The sequence below is a fragment of the Capra hircus genome, chromosome 27 (genome assembly GCF_001704415.2).
Source record: "Capra hircus breed San Clemente chromosome 27, ASM170441v1, whole genome shotgun sequence".
Classification (NCBI taxonomy): Eukaryota; Metazoa; Chordata; class Mammalia; order Artiodactyla; family Bovidae; genus Capra; species Capra hircus.
Window position 1 is genome coordinate 16,397,696 of NC_030834.1, and position 15,852 is coordinate 16,413,547.

The following is a 15,852-nucleotide window of genomic DNA, read 5'->3' on the forward strand; positions in this document are numbered from 1 at the left end:
TCTGCCTTCTCACTGGGTCCTTTGATGCCTGCCCAATTGCACCATGTTTCCCCTATAAACCTAATGCAACCCCTGCCTTTCACTCTGCCACTCTATTCCGTCTCTCTGGGCATCAGAATAACACCTGGAGTGCCCTTGACCATTATCACTCACAGGTAAAGCTTCTTTTAAAGCCATACACATGGTTTCAGAGAGACAGATGTGACCGAATTGGGGGCGAAAGGATAAACGGATGACTAGTCATCAAGCTTGTACAGCAAAGTCATTCATGGGAAAAGAGGCAAGCTGTGTACCGTGCCCCAGGCCAACAATGGCATTCGATTCCCACTGATCCGATTTTATAAAGCATCATAGGCTTCCTCCTTGATAAACTGGCAGACTCTAGACAGGGAGGATGCCACCGATGTTACCTTCGTGCTTTGTCATAGCCCTGGATCCTGTCTCCATATGACAGTCTCAGCTGCAAACCAGAGCCTGTCCTGGGCAGACAAAGGGGAAACGAACAGCACCCGGAGGCCCAAGATGACGGCCTCTGACCAGTCACCACCACCTGTCAGCTCCCCACTGGTACTGCAGCCCAGCCCAGCACATTTCTTTTTGTCCATGCCTCTCAGCTTATGGGATCTTAGTTCCCAGACCAGGGATCCTACCCGACCCCTTGGCTGTGAAAGTGCAGAGACCTAACCGCTGGACCCCAAGGGAATCCCCAGCACATTTTTCTTATCCATCCTCTCTTCTCTCTCTTTCCTTTCGTTCTCCCTCTTCCTCTGTTTGAGGCTTCCCTGGTGGCTCAGATGGTAAAGAATCTGCCTGCAATGCAGGAGGCAGATTCAATTCTTGGATCAGGAAGATCCCCTGGAGAAGGGAATGGCAACCCACTCCAGTATTCTTGCCTGGGAAATCCCACGGACAGAGGAGCCGGGCGGGCTGCCGTCCATGAGGTCACAAAGAGTCGGATTCGACTGAGTGATGAACACTTTCCTCTCTTTACCCTCTTTTTCTCCATCCCAGCCTCTTCTCTGGCATGACACAGAGCCCCAGAGCCATCACAGAACCCTCATGATGGGCCATCATTGTCATCAGTCGTTCAAAAGACATACCAGTTCTGAGGGGTTGATAGCCAAATGGTTGTGTGAGCAACCCCAGGGACCAGCTCTGAGTTTCTATATATTTAATATTACATGTGTTCATTAAGTCTCAAGAAGGCAGCTGATAGCCTCAAAGATCCATGGTGATGCTGATAAATTAAGGACATAATGCAATGTGAGAGAAGCCAAGAAATCCAAACCCCAAAAAAGGAAAAACCAGGCTTGCTTCAGTGGGAGACCTGGATCTGGAAACACAGTGGCTGTCAAGTTGGGCATGTCAGAAAAAAAAAAAAAAAAAAAAATCCTTACAAATCCAAAATGCAATAGTGAAGCAGTACACAGTCCAGGACTCATCCTCCCAGCCTTCTTCAGTATTGAGCAAATCTCTCTGGGATTACTTTGCTCATATTTTATGTCTGCGCAAAACCAAAAAAGCTATAAAAAGGACCATGAGAAAAAAGCTGGAGTATTTTAAGTGTGGATGGATAAAGACCAAGGGGCAAGAACTTAGTGGTGACATTCAATATTATGTTGCAACTATGCATCTCTGTCATGGACTCTGACGTTCCAGAAATGTATTAAGTTATCTTTGACCCTGAGCCACCAATTTTCTCCCCATCTGCAGTGCTTGCCTTCCTCCCCAAATTATTCATGAATCAGTCTCACACAGATCAACCCCCTCCCTCCATCCTTCTGAAAAGATGATTTAACCACAGAGATGTCCATTCTCCGGTCCCCAGAGACCCTGCCTCCATCACTATTGGTGTCCAGTTTGTTGTGTGTGAAGCTTGTTGGGATGTTGAGAGCACCGTTTGTCCAAGTCCCACATAGCGGCCTTCATGGGCACCATCTCTGGAAGCTACCTGGGAACGAAGAGGCAGGTTCCAAGTAAACTTGGAACTGGCCACTTTGATCCTTTCCAGGCTGAAGAGTCAGTTGTAGAATGAGTCACCTGCATTCCACAACAAACATTTTGCTGTTTCTGTTTTATCCCATATCTATCCATCTAGCCTTTGTTCATGTGCTATTCAATTGCATTTCAAAGCAAGCTTCAAATACCAGTACACTTTAACTAGAAAAAATTTTGACCACACCCTGTGGCATGTGGGTTCTTAGCTCCCCAACCAGGGATCGAACTCTTGTACCCTGCGTTGAAAACAGAGCCTTAACCATCAGACCACCAGGAAGTCCTCAGATAGCAGCATACTTATATTAAGTTGTATAGCCAACTTTTTTTTAAAACAAGTGAACTGAGTATAATCAGAAATCTGCCTCGCATATGAAGAAGATAAGCATTTTCTGAAAACTGGTAGATACATGGTGGTGAATGACTCTGACTCAGGCTGGTTTGAGAAACAACTCAGATATGGAATGATTTTATATTGAAAACGTGATCGTGGCAATAAAGCACCTTTCACTGCCTCAGGTAACATCTCACCTTGCTAAATTATACTCTGGGTGTCCAGGCAGAGAGACAGGACTATGCATCCAAAGTGTGAGACATCCTTCTCCTCCTTCACATATTAACCTTGCTTGCACAGTTACCCATGGAATATTCTCATTTTGGACTTTTTCCACACCCTAAATTTAGCAAGCTAGAATTATCTTTAAGGCACCACTTGAAGCAACTCTTTTGAAAGGAAGAAGCTAGGGGGTTGGGGGGTGCGGAATTCTGCATTTCCTTGTGGTTAAGATGCCGTGGTCTCAATTTAATTCTTCGGCCAAGACTCAGACTCCTCCTTTATTGTATGCTGAGGATAGAGCAAAAACAGTCTTGCAGCAAATTCATTACAGGTTTGTAAGATTAAAAACGTATACATTCAGATTAAGAAACAGGCCATGCATTCCAGGCTTTGTGTGTTCTGGCCACGGTGCACACTGAATTGAATAATTGCCTTAAGTGTGCCAGGCGGATTTCATTATTTAAAAGGAATTCTCTGTCTGAGTTTTTAATGCCTAAGAAAGTCTTTAAAAGGAGATCTAAGGACTTTTTCATTCATTTACTTTGAAACACAAAAATCTTCATATAAAATCTGTTTGTTTTTTTCCTAAAGTGCGACGTGCCTATAGAATAAAATAAATTAGGAGAAATTTCTTTAAAGCCTGGCTGACAATGCAGGAAGCTAGCACAAATCAAGAAAGAGCCGTTTTGAATGAATGAGTTTTGCTCATAGTGATTTGTTTTAAAAGGGGTAAGGGCTCAGGGGTTGAGAAACAAATGGTTGCCTGGCAAGAGTCGGCGATGAACTGGGGCTGTGTTTTAGGAAACCAGGGGTCCTCTCCCTTCTGCTCCTCATTATGAGGTTAATTTGTTGAGTGGAATAAACAGAGCCAGCACCGGAATCCAAAGAATGGGTTTTAAACCCAACTCTGCCTCTAATTAGCTGGGAGGCATTGGCCTTATTTCTTACTCTCTTTAAGCCTCGCTTTTCTCCTCTGTAAAATGGAGAGTGTGGAAAATGCCTGGGAGTGTGGTTAGGAAGAGTACACAAAAGAACGTGTAATAAGGCTCAAAGTCACTTTCAAATATAAGCTCTTTATGTTTCTAAAGTCAAGTCTCCAGATGAGGGGACTAAGAGAGAGATCTCTCAGAAATGAGAAAGTCTTGTGGATTTCTCCGAGTTGTCCTGATGAATACAGCATCCTTTACGGAGCATAGACTGTTGCAGGTGTTACATTCATTTTTTAAAAATCGGGGTATATTGCTTTACAACGTCGTGTTAGTTTCTGCTCTACAGTGAAGTGAACCAGCTCTTCGTATACATACATCCCCTCCCTCTTGGACCTCCCCCCACCGCTGCCTGCCCCAGGCCGCCCCTCTAGGTCATCACATAGCTGAGCTCCCAGTACTATACAACAGGTTCCCACTAGCTAGCTATTTACTCGTGGTAGAGAATCCCAGGGATGGGAGAGCCTGGTGGGCTGCCGTCTATGGGGTCGCAGAGAGTCAGACACGACTGAAGCGACTTAGCAGCAGCAGCAGCAGTAGCAGCAGTGTGTATATGTCAACCCTAATCCCCCAGTTCATCCCACCCTCCCCTTCCTCACTGTGTCCATATGTCTGTGTTTCTATTCTTGCCCTGCAAATAGGTTCAAGTGTTCCATTTTTCTAGATTCCACATATATGCGTTGATATACGATATTTGTTTTTCTGCACTCATTTTGTGTAGAGAAGATTTGCTTTACTTCACTGGGCATAGCTGAGACCTACTGAATGTGCCACTTATAGAGAAGTCATATGGATAATTGTACTTAGAGTCACATGTTGAAAAGTACATAGATCAAAATTTTCCTCTTTATTCAACTGCCAGTGCATATTGAGTGCCTCCCATGTGCCAGCCACTGTACCCTGCGCCAGCCCACAAAACCAATACGGTCCCTACTCCTAAGACACTTACAGTCTAACGGGAAAGACAGAAACAAGGCAAATAGAATAGACACACACGGCAACCACGACAAAGTGTGCGGTGCCTTCCCAGATGAAATGGGCCCAGGGTGTGGAAGGGAGTCCAGGATGGCCTTTCTGAGCCCAGAAGAATGACAAGAGGGAGAGAAAGACCAGACAGAAGAGGGTACGCAAGGACTTGGAGGGTAAACAGGACTTGAGTTATTAGCAAATCCAGTGTGGTTGGAGCTTTGTGAAAAGTCGGGGAAGACAGTATAAAATGAGGCTGAAGGGACCCAGGGGTCAGATCACGTCAGGGCCCGGGTGAGGAGTTCTAATTTGTGATAATGGGATTTAAGCGCAGAAGTGACTGACTTGAGGCAGTGGTTCAATGGAGACGCGGTGCTGCATGGAACGAACGCCAGCCGCCAGATGGGAGGGAGGGAACAAGCCAAGGATGACCGCCAGGTTTCAGCCTAAAGGACTTGGTGGGTGGAGGGTTATTCAAAAGGAGCGAGATGATGGAAAGAAAAGCTTTGGAGAGGAGGATTCAAATTTTAATTTAGAAATGTTAAGTTTAGGAAATTCCCTGGCGGTTTAGTGGTTAGGACGCTCCACTGTAGAGGTCACAGGTTCTATCCCTGGTCGGGGAATTAAGGTCTCCCAGGCCTCCCGGCCGAAAAAACCAAAACACAAAAACAGGAGCAGTGCTGTAACAAACTCAATAAAGACTTTAAAAGTGGTTCACATTTGAAAAAAAAGAGTCTGAGCTTCCACTCTAGGCGGCATGGGCTGGCTCTCTGGTCAGGAAACTAAGATCCTGCAGGCTCTGCAGTCCAGACAAACAAGAAAGAAAGAAATATGTTTTTAAAAAAAATATTAAATTTACCCACGAGACCTACAAAAGGAGATAGAAGGAGGTAGAGATTTGAGTGTGTGATTCTGAAGGTCAGCGGTGGGTATGGACATCCACAGTGGGGTTTGGACACCCTAACCCTAACCCTAACCCACTGTGTTGGAGGTTGTGGGCAATATGAGATCACCTTGGTAGAGAGGGTCAGCGATGAAAAAAGAAAAGATACCTAATGAATTCTGAGAAACTAGAGACTGTCAAGACCAGGAAAAAGCAGATGATCCTGGAAAGGAGTGACAGAGAGACGGGGGGAGGACCAGGAGGGGTGGGCTCCCCATAAGCAAGAGAAGACGGTGCTAAGGAGAGGAGGGTCAAGAGCTGGGTGTTTCTTAGGAATCAGGTAAGAGGGATATGAAAATGTCCACTGAATCTGGCCGTGAAGGGGACGCTGATGGCCTGAACAAAAGCAGTTTTGCTGGATTTAGGGTGGTGCAGGCTTGGGTGAGCATCTTGAAAAGTGAATGAGAAGCAAGAAAGAAGCTATTGTTAAAAAAACGGAAAAGGAATAAGCAGATCTAAATGTATATCAAGTTGGTCACATAGCCATAAAGAAAAGGAAATTTATTTCCAGTGACTGGCATCTTGATGGCAGCTGATTGATCAGGGTGGTGGTGGCTGAAGGTTGTGGTGCCTGTGGCAATTTCTTAAAATAAGACATCAGTGAAGTGGGCCACATCGATTGACTTCCTTTCATGAATCATTTCTCCCTAGCAGGCACAGCTGTTTGATAGCAATCTATCCACAGCAGCACCTCTTTCAATACTGGAATCAGTCCTCTCAAACTCTGTCCAACTCAGTTTATGTTGTGTTCTAAATCCTTCGTTGTCATTTCAAGTTTTCACGGCATCTTCACCAGGAGTAGCTTCTATCTCAAGAAACCATGTTCTTTCCTCATCCATAAGGAAGCAACTCCTCAACCATTAAAGTTTTTTTTTTTTTTTTTTTTTTTCATGAGATTGCAGCAATTCAGTCCCATCTTCAGGCTTCACTTCTAATTCTTTGAGAATCACCAAAAGGGGATGCGGAGAGACAAAGGGAACAAACGCTGTTAGAAAAACGGGACCGATGGGCTTGCTTGACGCAAGGTTGCCACAAACCTTCAGTTTGTAAACAAAGATACTATCTTCAAAGTGAAATTAGAAATTAGAAATAAAACTAGAAAATTACCATTTTGTAACCCCTAATAAAGCAGAGATCATCTATGGCTGCTAATGCCACCAAGGGAGAGGCTGATAAGGAAATTTATGTCAGATATTTCTCTCTTATCAATAATAGTGGGAAGTGACGTGCCTCCTGCAATACAGTCAGGACACAGCCCTGCCCCCCAAGACTGATCCTGGCTGTAGTCCTGCCTCTAGATCTAACTAGCTCTTCACAGGAAATGGGGGCGATAGAGGAACAATTTAAATGACACCAAACAGAAGCAGTCTGCCAAACTCAGAGCTCTGGTCCCTTTACAGGAAGAAATGATCCTTCTTCCTCAGTGGCTTTTTATTTTTTGTGAAGAGAGACAAGTATTATAAAGAAGTAAAAACTTAAGGGATACAACCAGATGTGAACTTTTCATAATTAAAATCTGAGTAAATATTAAGTGGGGAGTTGGAGACAACACGAATAGGTTTGTTGTTTTCTTTTTTTTGTAAGGTATTTTGCTGAGGGACTTCCCCGGTGGTTCAGTGGTTAAGACTCCACCTTAAGACTCCACCTTACCCACTGAAGGGGATGCAGGTTTGACCCCTGGTAGGGGAGCTAAGATCCCACGTGCCATGGAACAACGAAGCTCACGCGCTGCAACTACTGAGGTGGTGCGCCACAGCTAGAGTCTGTGCACAGCAACGAATGATCCCACAGACGCAACGAGGATCCTGAGTGCCCCAACTAAGACCTGGTGCAGACAATAAATAGACCTTTTGCTAAGCAGAGAAAGAGGGTAGCTCCAGGGGAATATGGCATCAGGGAGGACGGTTTAGCAGTGGAATAGAGTGAGCCTTTTGGAAACTAATGGTAATGATGGAGTAGGGAACATAGGCAGGTCATGCCATTGGAACGAGGTCCTCGAGGAAAAACAAGTGAGCGGGATCCACACCCTTGTGGAAGGAACAGCACGTGGGGAAGATGTTCTTTGATCACATACCGCCTTAACAAAAGAAATGATTGTAGACATTTTACACCGAGAGCACAGGAACAAAAAGGAGGCCAAGTGAACCTAAAATTTTAGGAGGGAGAAAGGTATATAACTGGAGATGCCATGGGCTCATATCATAGTGAAAGTCAATTCACTTAGTCACATTTTCAACGTGGCTACAACTGTTACTTTGATGGATGTTCCATGTTTATGGGCTTCCCTGGTGGCTCAGACAGTAAAGACTCTGCCTGCAATGCCGGAGACCTGGGTTCCATCCATATTTACAAGACTCTTTTGCTTTATAGTTCTCTGTAATGTTATGTTTTTTTCAGTAGTCATGTATGGATGTGAGTTGGACTATTAAAAAAGCTGAGTGCCAAAGAATTGATGCTTTTGAATTGTGGTGTTGGAGAAGACTCTTGAGAGTCCCTTGAACTGCAAGAAGATCCAACCAGTCCATCCTAAAGGAGATCAGTCCTGAATATTCATTGGAAGGATTGGTGCTGAAGCTGAAACGTCAAGACTTTGGCCACCTGATGTGAAGAGCCGACTCACTGGAAAAGACTCTGATGCTGGAAAGACTGAAGGCAGGAGGAGAAGGAGACGACAGAGGATGGGATGGTAGGATGGCATCACCAACTCAGTTGTCATGAGTTTGAGCAAGCTCTGAGAGTTGGTGATGGACAGAGAAACCTGGCATGCTGCAGTCCATGGGGTCATAAAGAGTTGGGCATGACTGAGTGACTGAACTGAACTGAATTGATACTGTTTCAAAAGAATTTTTGTTCATTAAGAGCCATTTGGTGCTTGTTCTACAGGTTTTATGAACGTATGAACTTTCAAAATAATTAGTATATTCTTAGTCCAAGAGTTATAGTCATAACCAATGTTAAAATTTTTATAACCTTATATACAAAAGGATATAGTGGTTGCCTCACTCTCCGTGGGTATTCAAGGGTTTAAATATTATATTATCATTTTCTATTTGGCCCTATAAGCAGAAAAGTTTCTCTGCGCAAGCAGTAATTATCTTACAGTGTGTTTCAGAATCCTATTATTAACCATGTTTAGACCATCTGAGCCTTGAAAGACATAGTTGGAATACAGTCAAGCTGTAATCACATCAGCTTTTCAGTTCAGTTCAGTCGCTCAGTTGTGTCCAACTCTTTGCGACCCCATGAAATGCAGCACGCCAGGCCTCCCTGTCCATCACCAACTCCCGGAGTCCACCCAAACCCATGTCCATCGAGTCGGTGATGCCATCCAGCCATCTCATCCTCTGTCGTCCCCTTCTCCTGCCCCCAATCCCTCCCAGCATCAGGGTCTTTTCCAATGAGTCGACTCTTCACATGAGGTGGCCAAAGTATTGGAGTTTCAGCTTCAGCATCAGTCCTTCCAATGAACACCCAGAACTGATCTCCTTTAGGAGGGACTGGTTGGATCTTCTTGCAGTCCAAGGGACTCTCAAGAGTCTTCTCCAACACCACAGTTTAAAAGCATCAATTCTTCAGCACTCAGCTTTCTTCACAGTCTAACTCTCATATCCATACATGACCATTGGAAAAACCATAGCCTTAATTAGATGGACCTTTGTAGGCAAAGTAATGTCTCCGCTTTTGAATATACTATCTAGGTTGGTCATAACTTTCCTTCCAAGGAGTAAACATCTTTTAATTTCATGGCTACAGTCACCATCTGCAGTGATTTTGGAGCCCCACAAAATAAAGTCTGACCCTGTTTCTACTGTTTCCCCATCTATTTCCCATGAAGTGATGGGACCAGATGCCATGATCTTCGTTTTCTGAATGTTGAGCTTTAAGCCAACTTTTTCACTCTCCTCTTTCACTTTCATCAAGAGGCTTTTTAGTTCCTCTTCACTTTCTGACATCAGCTTTTACACTTAGTTTAATAAATGGCAGCAAAAACTTCATTTTCACTTTAAGTCATCAGACCTATGGTCCTGGAAAACCTGAGAGGCACTACTAAATGTTTAGCCACAAAATCCCTGGAATTTACTGCATTCTTCCATTTCTCTTTAAAAGAAAGGTTTAAAACTCGAATCTCTTTATATACATAACCACATTCATACATAATTTTACTTAAGTATATAAATATAATCACATATATGCTTTGTAAAAAGATGTGGTCATTTTTCCCCCTTTCTGTTTTGGTTTTCTTAAGCTCATGCATTTTCCTCTGCTCCTTCTTTACCCCATGTCAGCATCCACGGTCATCTGTGCAGAGACTCTGGGGTATAGACTGGCATATGTCTTCCTTATGCAAGTATTCTAAGACCTAAAGGCATTAACTTTAAAGCACTGTCTGATAACTGGGAGATCATACCATCTCTTGCATGTTACACTCGCCACGGCACAACACCTTGTGGAAACCCCTCCTGCCTGGTCCTCTGGTTTAGCTCTATTTCATTCTTTTAATAAATGGCTGGGGAATTCCCCAGTGGGGATGTGTCTTGACAAACATTCATTTTGTCTTCAGGGTTTTGCCTTACAAACAGTCACACAAGGAACCTACTTGTTCCTTTGTGGTCTTAAACCCATATCCTTATATAGAGTTATTTATATTTGATGGAGTCTCAAGACTACAGTTGCCACTGAATTCAGTTAGTCTTTCAAGGGGTGTTGCCAGATTGCTTTCCAAAAGCTGGGGGAGGAGAAAGAGTTGAGGAGAGGGAGGCAACGTGGACAGCATACCTACTCCAAGGAGTTAAGTTGTATAGATTGAATGAGGGGACAGGTGGAGAGTAAAGACCAGCCCAGTTGACATTATTATTAGTTCTTTCCCTAGAGACTGGGGGCTCCCCACGTCACCACCAGGGCTTCTGTTGAGGGGGCCCATTCACGAGGTACACAGTAGTAGTGAGGTTCCAGGATTGGGTACCACCTCCCAGAGGTGGGGGGGGGGGTCTACAGAGAAAAGGAAGAGCCAGAAAGAGCAAAGGCTTGGGGATTTATCAGATCCAGTTTTAATCGCATTTTACCACTTTCCACTGTGAGATCTTGGGTAAGTTTCTAAACTTTGAAGTTTCAAAGCTTCAGTTTCCTCATCTGCAGGACAGGGATAATAATGCCAGCCTCATAGGGTGACTGTGAGGAGGAAACATCAGACTTGAGGCCCCGAGCAGAATGGCTGATGCCCCCTAAAGGCGCCACTTTTTCTCAAATGCCTTCCTTATAGCTCATCCTCCAGCAGATGAAAAGCTGTTGAAGGCAAGAACTTCCTCAAATTCACCTCTGTATCCATTTTAAAAAAGTATCTATTTCTATTTTTTGACCGAATGGCATGTGGGATCTTAGTTCCCTGACCAGGGATCAAACCTTCATCCTTTGCATTGGAAGCACAGAGTCTTAGCCACTGGACCACCAGGGAAGTCCCAAGATTTTTTATTTTTCAAATGTTCACCACTTTTTAAAGTCTTTATTGGATTTGTTTCAATATTGTTCTTGTTTGGTGTTTTGGTTTTTTGGCCGAGAGGCATATAAGGTCTTAGCGCCCTGTGTGTGTGTGTGTTTGTGTGTTCAGTCATGTCGACTCTGCGACCTCATGGACTGTAGCCCGCCAGGCTCCTCTATCCCTGTAATTCTCCAGGCCAGGATACCCGAGTGGGTTGCCATTTCCTGTTCAAGGGGATCGTCCCGACGCAGGGATCAAACCCATGTCCCTTGCGTTTTCTGCCCTGGCAGGTGGCTTCTTTACCACTGAGCCATCCGGGAAGCCCTTGACCAGGGATCAAACTCACACCCTCTGCTTTGGAAGGCAAAGTCGTAACCACTGGACTGCCAGGCAAGTCCCACATCTTTGCATCTTTACCTATCCAATCCTTCACTTGGTTTTCTCTCCTACCAACTTCTTTAAGGTCTTTTGCTCAGTGGTGTGTATGTGGGTGTGTGTGCGTGCATGCACACTCACGCTCAGTTGCACCTGACTCTCTGTGACCCCATGAATTATAGCCTGCCAGTCTCCTCAGTCTGTGGGATTTCCCAGGTAAGAATACTGGAGTGGGTTGCCATTTCCTACTCCAAGGAATCTTAATGACACAGGAATCAAACCCAAGTCTCTTGTGTCTCCTGCATTAGCAGGCAGATTCTTTACCACTAGGGCTACCTGGGAAGCCCTTAAACCAACACTGATTAAAATAGGAACAACAGCACATCTTTTATGGAAAATTTCAGACTTACATTAGACAGGCTGATAAGAACACCCATGATCCACTACCCAGATTCAACATGTTGATAATCTTGTTTCATCTCTCTCTCAATCACTTCTGCCCACCACTCCTCTTTCTGAAGTATTTCAGTGTGAATCCTAGATATCAACTGATATCAATTGTTCATGCATGTGTGCTCAATCGCCTCAGTTGTGTCTGACTCTTGTGTGAATTTCCAGGTGCTGTTCTCAGAGTATGATCTGGAGCCCCCTGACTGTTCCCAAGACTCTATTAGGAGGTCTGCCAGGTCAAAACTATTTTTATAATAATATTAATATATTGTCTATCTTTTTCATTCTTATTCTTTCATGAAAGTATGATGGAGTTTTTCAACAGACTGGATGTAGCAGCAGATCTGAGAATCCAGCTTTCTCCTATTAAACCAGATATAACAGCTGAAAATATTTACAGAAATGTTTACCGAAAAATGTGGGCTTCCCTGGTGGCTCAGACAGTAAAGAATCTGCCTGCCACGTAGGAGAGGAGACATGGGTTTGATCCCTAGGCTGGGAAGATCCAGCCAATGCAGGAGATGTAAGAGATGTGGGTTCGATCCTAGGTCAGGAAGATCCCCTGGAGAAGGAAATGGCAACCCACTTCAGGATTCTTGTCTGGAGAATCCCATGGACAGAGGAGCCTGGCAGGCTGCAGTTCATGGGGTTGCAAAGAGTCAGACATGACTGATCAACTGGCACTTTCACACTTTCTCACTTTTTACAAAAAGGTAAAGATTTCTACTCTTCTTGATTTTCGTTTTATCTTGACAAATATAACTGATTTTCATAAAAATAAATTTTAGTTAACTTATAATGAATGGGGTTATTATTGCCATATTTTAAGCAATTCAATGGATATATGAAAATTTTGTCAGTTTTCATTTCTTGCATAGAAAAATATATCTATCAAAATACTACGTAACATAAAGAAAAGCAATGTGGAATCCTCAATACTTTTTAAAATTAGTTTTAAAATTGATATTTAATTCACATACCATGTTGCTCAGTTGCTTCAGTCGTGTCTGACTCTTTGCAACCCCGTGGACTATAAGCCTGCCAGGCTCCCCTGTCCAGGTGATTCTCCAGGCTAGAATACTGGAGTGGGTTGCCACCTCCTCCTCCATCACATACCATAGGACTGGCCATTTAGAGTATATAATTCAGTAGATTTTAGTGTATTTACAAGTTGGGCAACCATTACTAGTTAATTTTCGAACATTATTATCACTCTAAAAAGAAACCCCATGGCTGTTAACAGCCACTGTCAACTCTCTGTTCTCCTCAACCAGACTTTTTTTCTTTCTTTTTTTTTCCTGGCTGCACTTAAGAGGCATTTGAGATCTTAGCTCCCCCATCAGGGATCAAATCTGTGCACTCTGCATTAGAAGCAAAAGTCATAACCCCTGGACCACCAGGGAAATTCCTCCTCAATCCCTTTATGACTTCACTGATGTGTCTACCCTGGGCATTTCATATAAATGAAATCCATCAGTTCAGTTTAGTTGCTCAGTCATGTCCGACTCTTTGCAACCCCATGAACCGCAGCACGCCAGGCCTCCCTGTCCATCATCAACTCCCGGAGTTCACTCAGACCCACGTCCATCGAGTCAGTGACGCCATCCAGCCATCTTATCCTCTGTCATCCCCTTCTCCTCCTGCCCCCAATCCCTCCCAGCATCAGGGTCTTTTCCAATGAGTCAACTCTTCGCATGAGGTGGTCAAAGTACTGGAGTTTCAGCTTCAGCATCAGTCCTTCCAATGAACACCCAGGACTGATTTCCTTTAGGGTGGACTGTTTGGATCTCCTTGCAGTCTAAGGGACTCTCAAGAGTCTTCTCCAAAAGCACAGTTCAAAAGCAGCAATTCTTCGGCGTCTGGCTAATTTCATTTAACATAATGTCTTTAAAATTCACTCATATTGCAGTAGATATCAAAACCTCATTCTTTTTTATGGTTGAATCGTGTTTCATTGCATGTACATACCACGTTTTGCCAGTGGATGGGCTTTTGTTTTCATTTTTGGCTATCATGAATAATGTTGCTAGGAACATTTGCATCTAAGGTTTTGAATGAATACATGTTTTTAGTTCTCTCGGCTACATACCTAGGAATAGAGTTTCTGGGTCTCATATGATTACTTCTTTGCTAGTCTATATATAGGGGGCTTCCCAGGTAGTGTTAGTAGTAAAGAACCTGCCTGCCAATGCAGGAGATGTAAGAGATGTGGGTTCGATCTCAGGTCAGGAAGATTCCCTGGAGGAGGGCATGGCAATCCACTCCAGTATTCTTGCCTAGAGAATCTCATGGACAGAGGAGCGTGGCAGGCTACAGTCCATAGGGTCGTGAAGAGTCAGACACAACTGAAGCGACTTGGCATGCACGCATGCATGCAATCTAACCATCAAACTGCTTTCCACAACAGCTGCACCATTTTACATTTCAACCACCACTGTGTGAGTGTTTCACCATCTCCACATCCTTACCAAAATTAATTTTCAGTCTTTTAGATTCCAGTTATCTTTGTGAGTATGACTCAATAATTTTTAAAGTGTGTAAAGGCTTCTGACGCTAAAAAATTTGAGGATTGCTTTACTAACAAATAATTTTTTAAAAAACATGAAAGCATTTTTATAAAGAACAAGTTCATAGAAACAGGACAGATGGGTGATTGCCAGAGGCGGAGAAGGGGGCAAACGAAACGGGTGAAGGCGGTCAAATGGCATAAACTTCTAGCTTTGAAATAAATATGTCCTGGGCATGTAATGTACAGCATGGTGACTATAATTAATAAACATTGTATTATCTATTTGAAAGTTGCTAAGAGAGTACATCTTAAAAGTTATCACAAGAAAAAACATTTAACTGTGTGGTGATGGACATTAACCAGACTTCTTGTGGTGATTATTTTGCAATACATATATTGAATCATAATGTTGTATAGCTGAAACTAATATGTTAAAAAACAAACATAGTAACACTATCAAATTAACAATAATTCCACTAAGTTGTATGATACTAGGATAATCAAATTTGCCTGGGACAGACCCAGTTTATACCTTTGTACCAGCATAACTATTAGAAGTGTCTCCTTTAACTTCAACATACCCTGTTTAGATGACAAATTATATGAACACCCTGTAACAGAACTATGCTCAAATTTCCAATTGTCTTAAATATATTTTTTACAATATGTTTATTGAAAAGAAGATACAACATTGCATTTGATTGAAGTGTCTCTAAAAACTATATAAATTCTCTCTTCTATATAATTTCCTTTGTGCTAGTTATTTATTGAAGAAACTAGATAATTTGTGAAATTTCCCATATCCTTAGTTCTGCTGCTCATATTGACTTGGTGTTTTGATCTATTTCTGTGTCCTCCATGTTTTTTGCCATTTCACGAAGTTAGATCTAGAAGTTTGATTAGATTTAGGGTCAGTTTTTGTGCAAGAATATTTCATCGACCGTGTGTATTTCCTGTTGCATTGCATCGAGGCACATGGCATCTGGTTGTCTCCCTTTCAATGATATTAAGATAATCAGTGGGTTCAGGTTTTGTTAGCTTGATCCAGCCATTATAAGTTTCCCATCAATGTTCCTCTTCATAATTCCAATAGCCACGAATGACTGTTGCCTAGTCCCAGAGTTTCATTAGGAGCTGTGAACAGTAACTTCCTAATTCTACTAGTTCTGTGACATTTGCTGCCCTTACAAACTATCTGGGTACCCTGAAACCTATAGTAGAATAAACGCTTGCTTTTTCCCCCTTTTACCAATTTTAAAATAAATATTTAGTTCCTTAGGTGATATAAGTGTGAATGATGAGAGATTTTTATTTTACTTTTTAGTATTACTATAAGTGAATTCATGGACCTGTGGATATTAGATGTGTTTCAATCCATTAGTCATTATTCTTTTTTAAGTCCAAGTTGTTCCATCTTTGGTCAAAGGGTCCCCCTTCATCCTTGCTCTTGGGTTCTTTTCACATAACTTCAGTAGTATTTGATGGCTACCTTGCTTTCTGTCATTATAAAACACCTCAAGCTCATCTTATAATCCTTGCCCCAGTTCTAACATCAGTCATTTCCTCAAGGAATCCTGGCTACTCTTAGTGGACAAT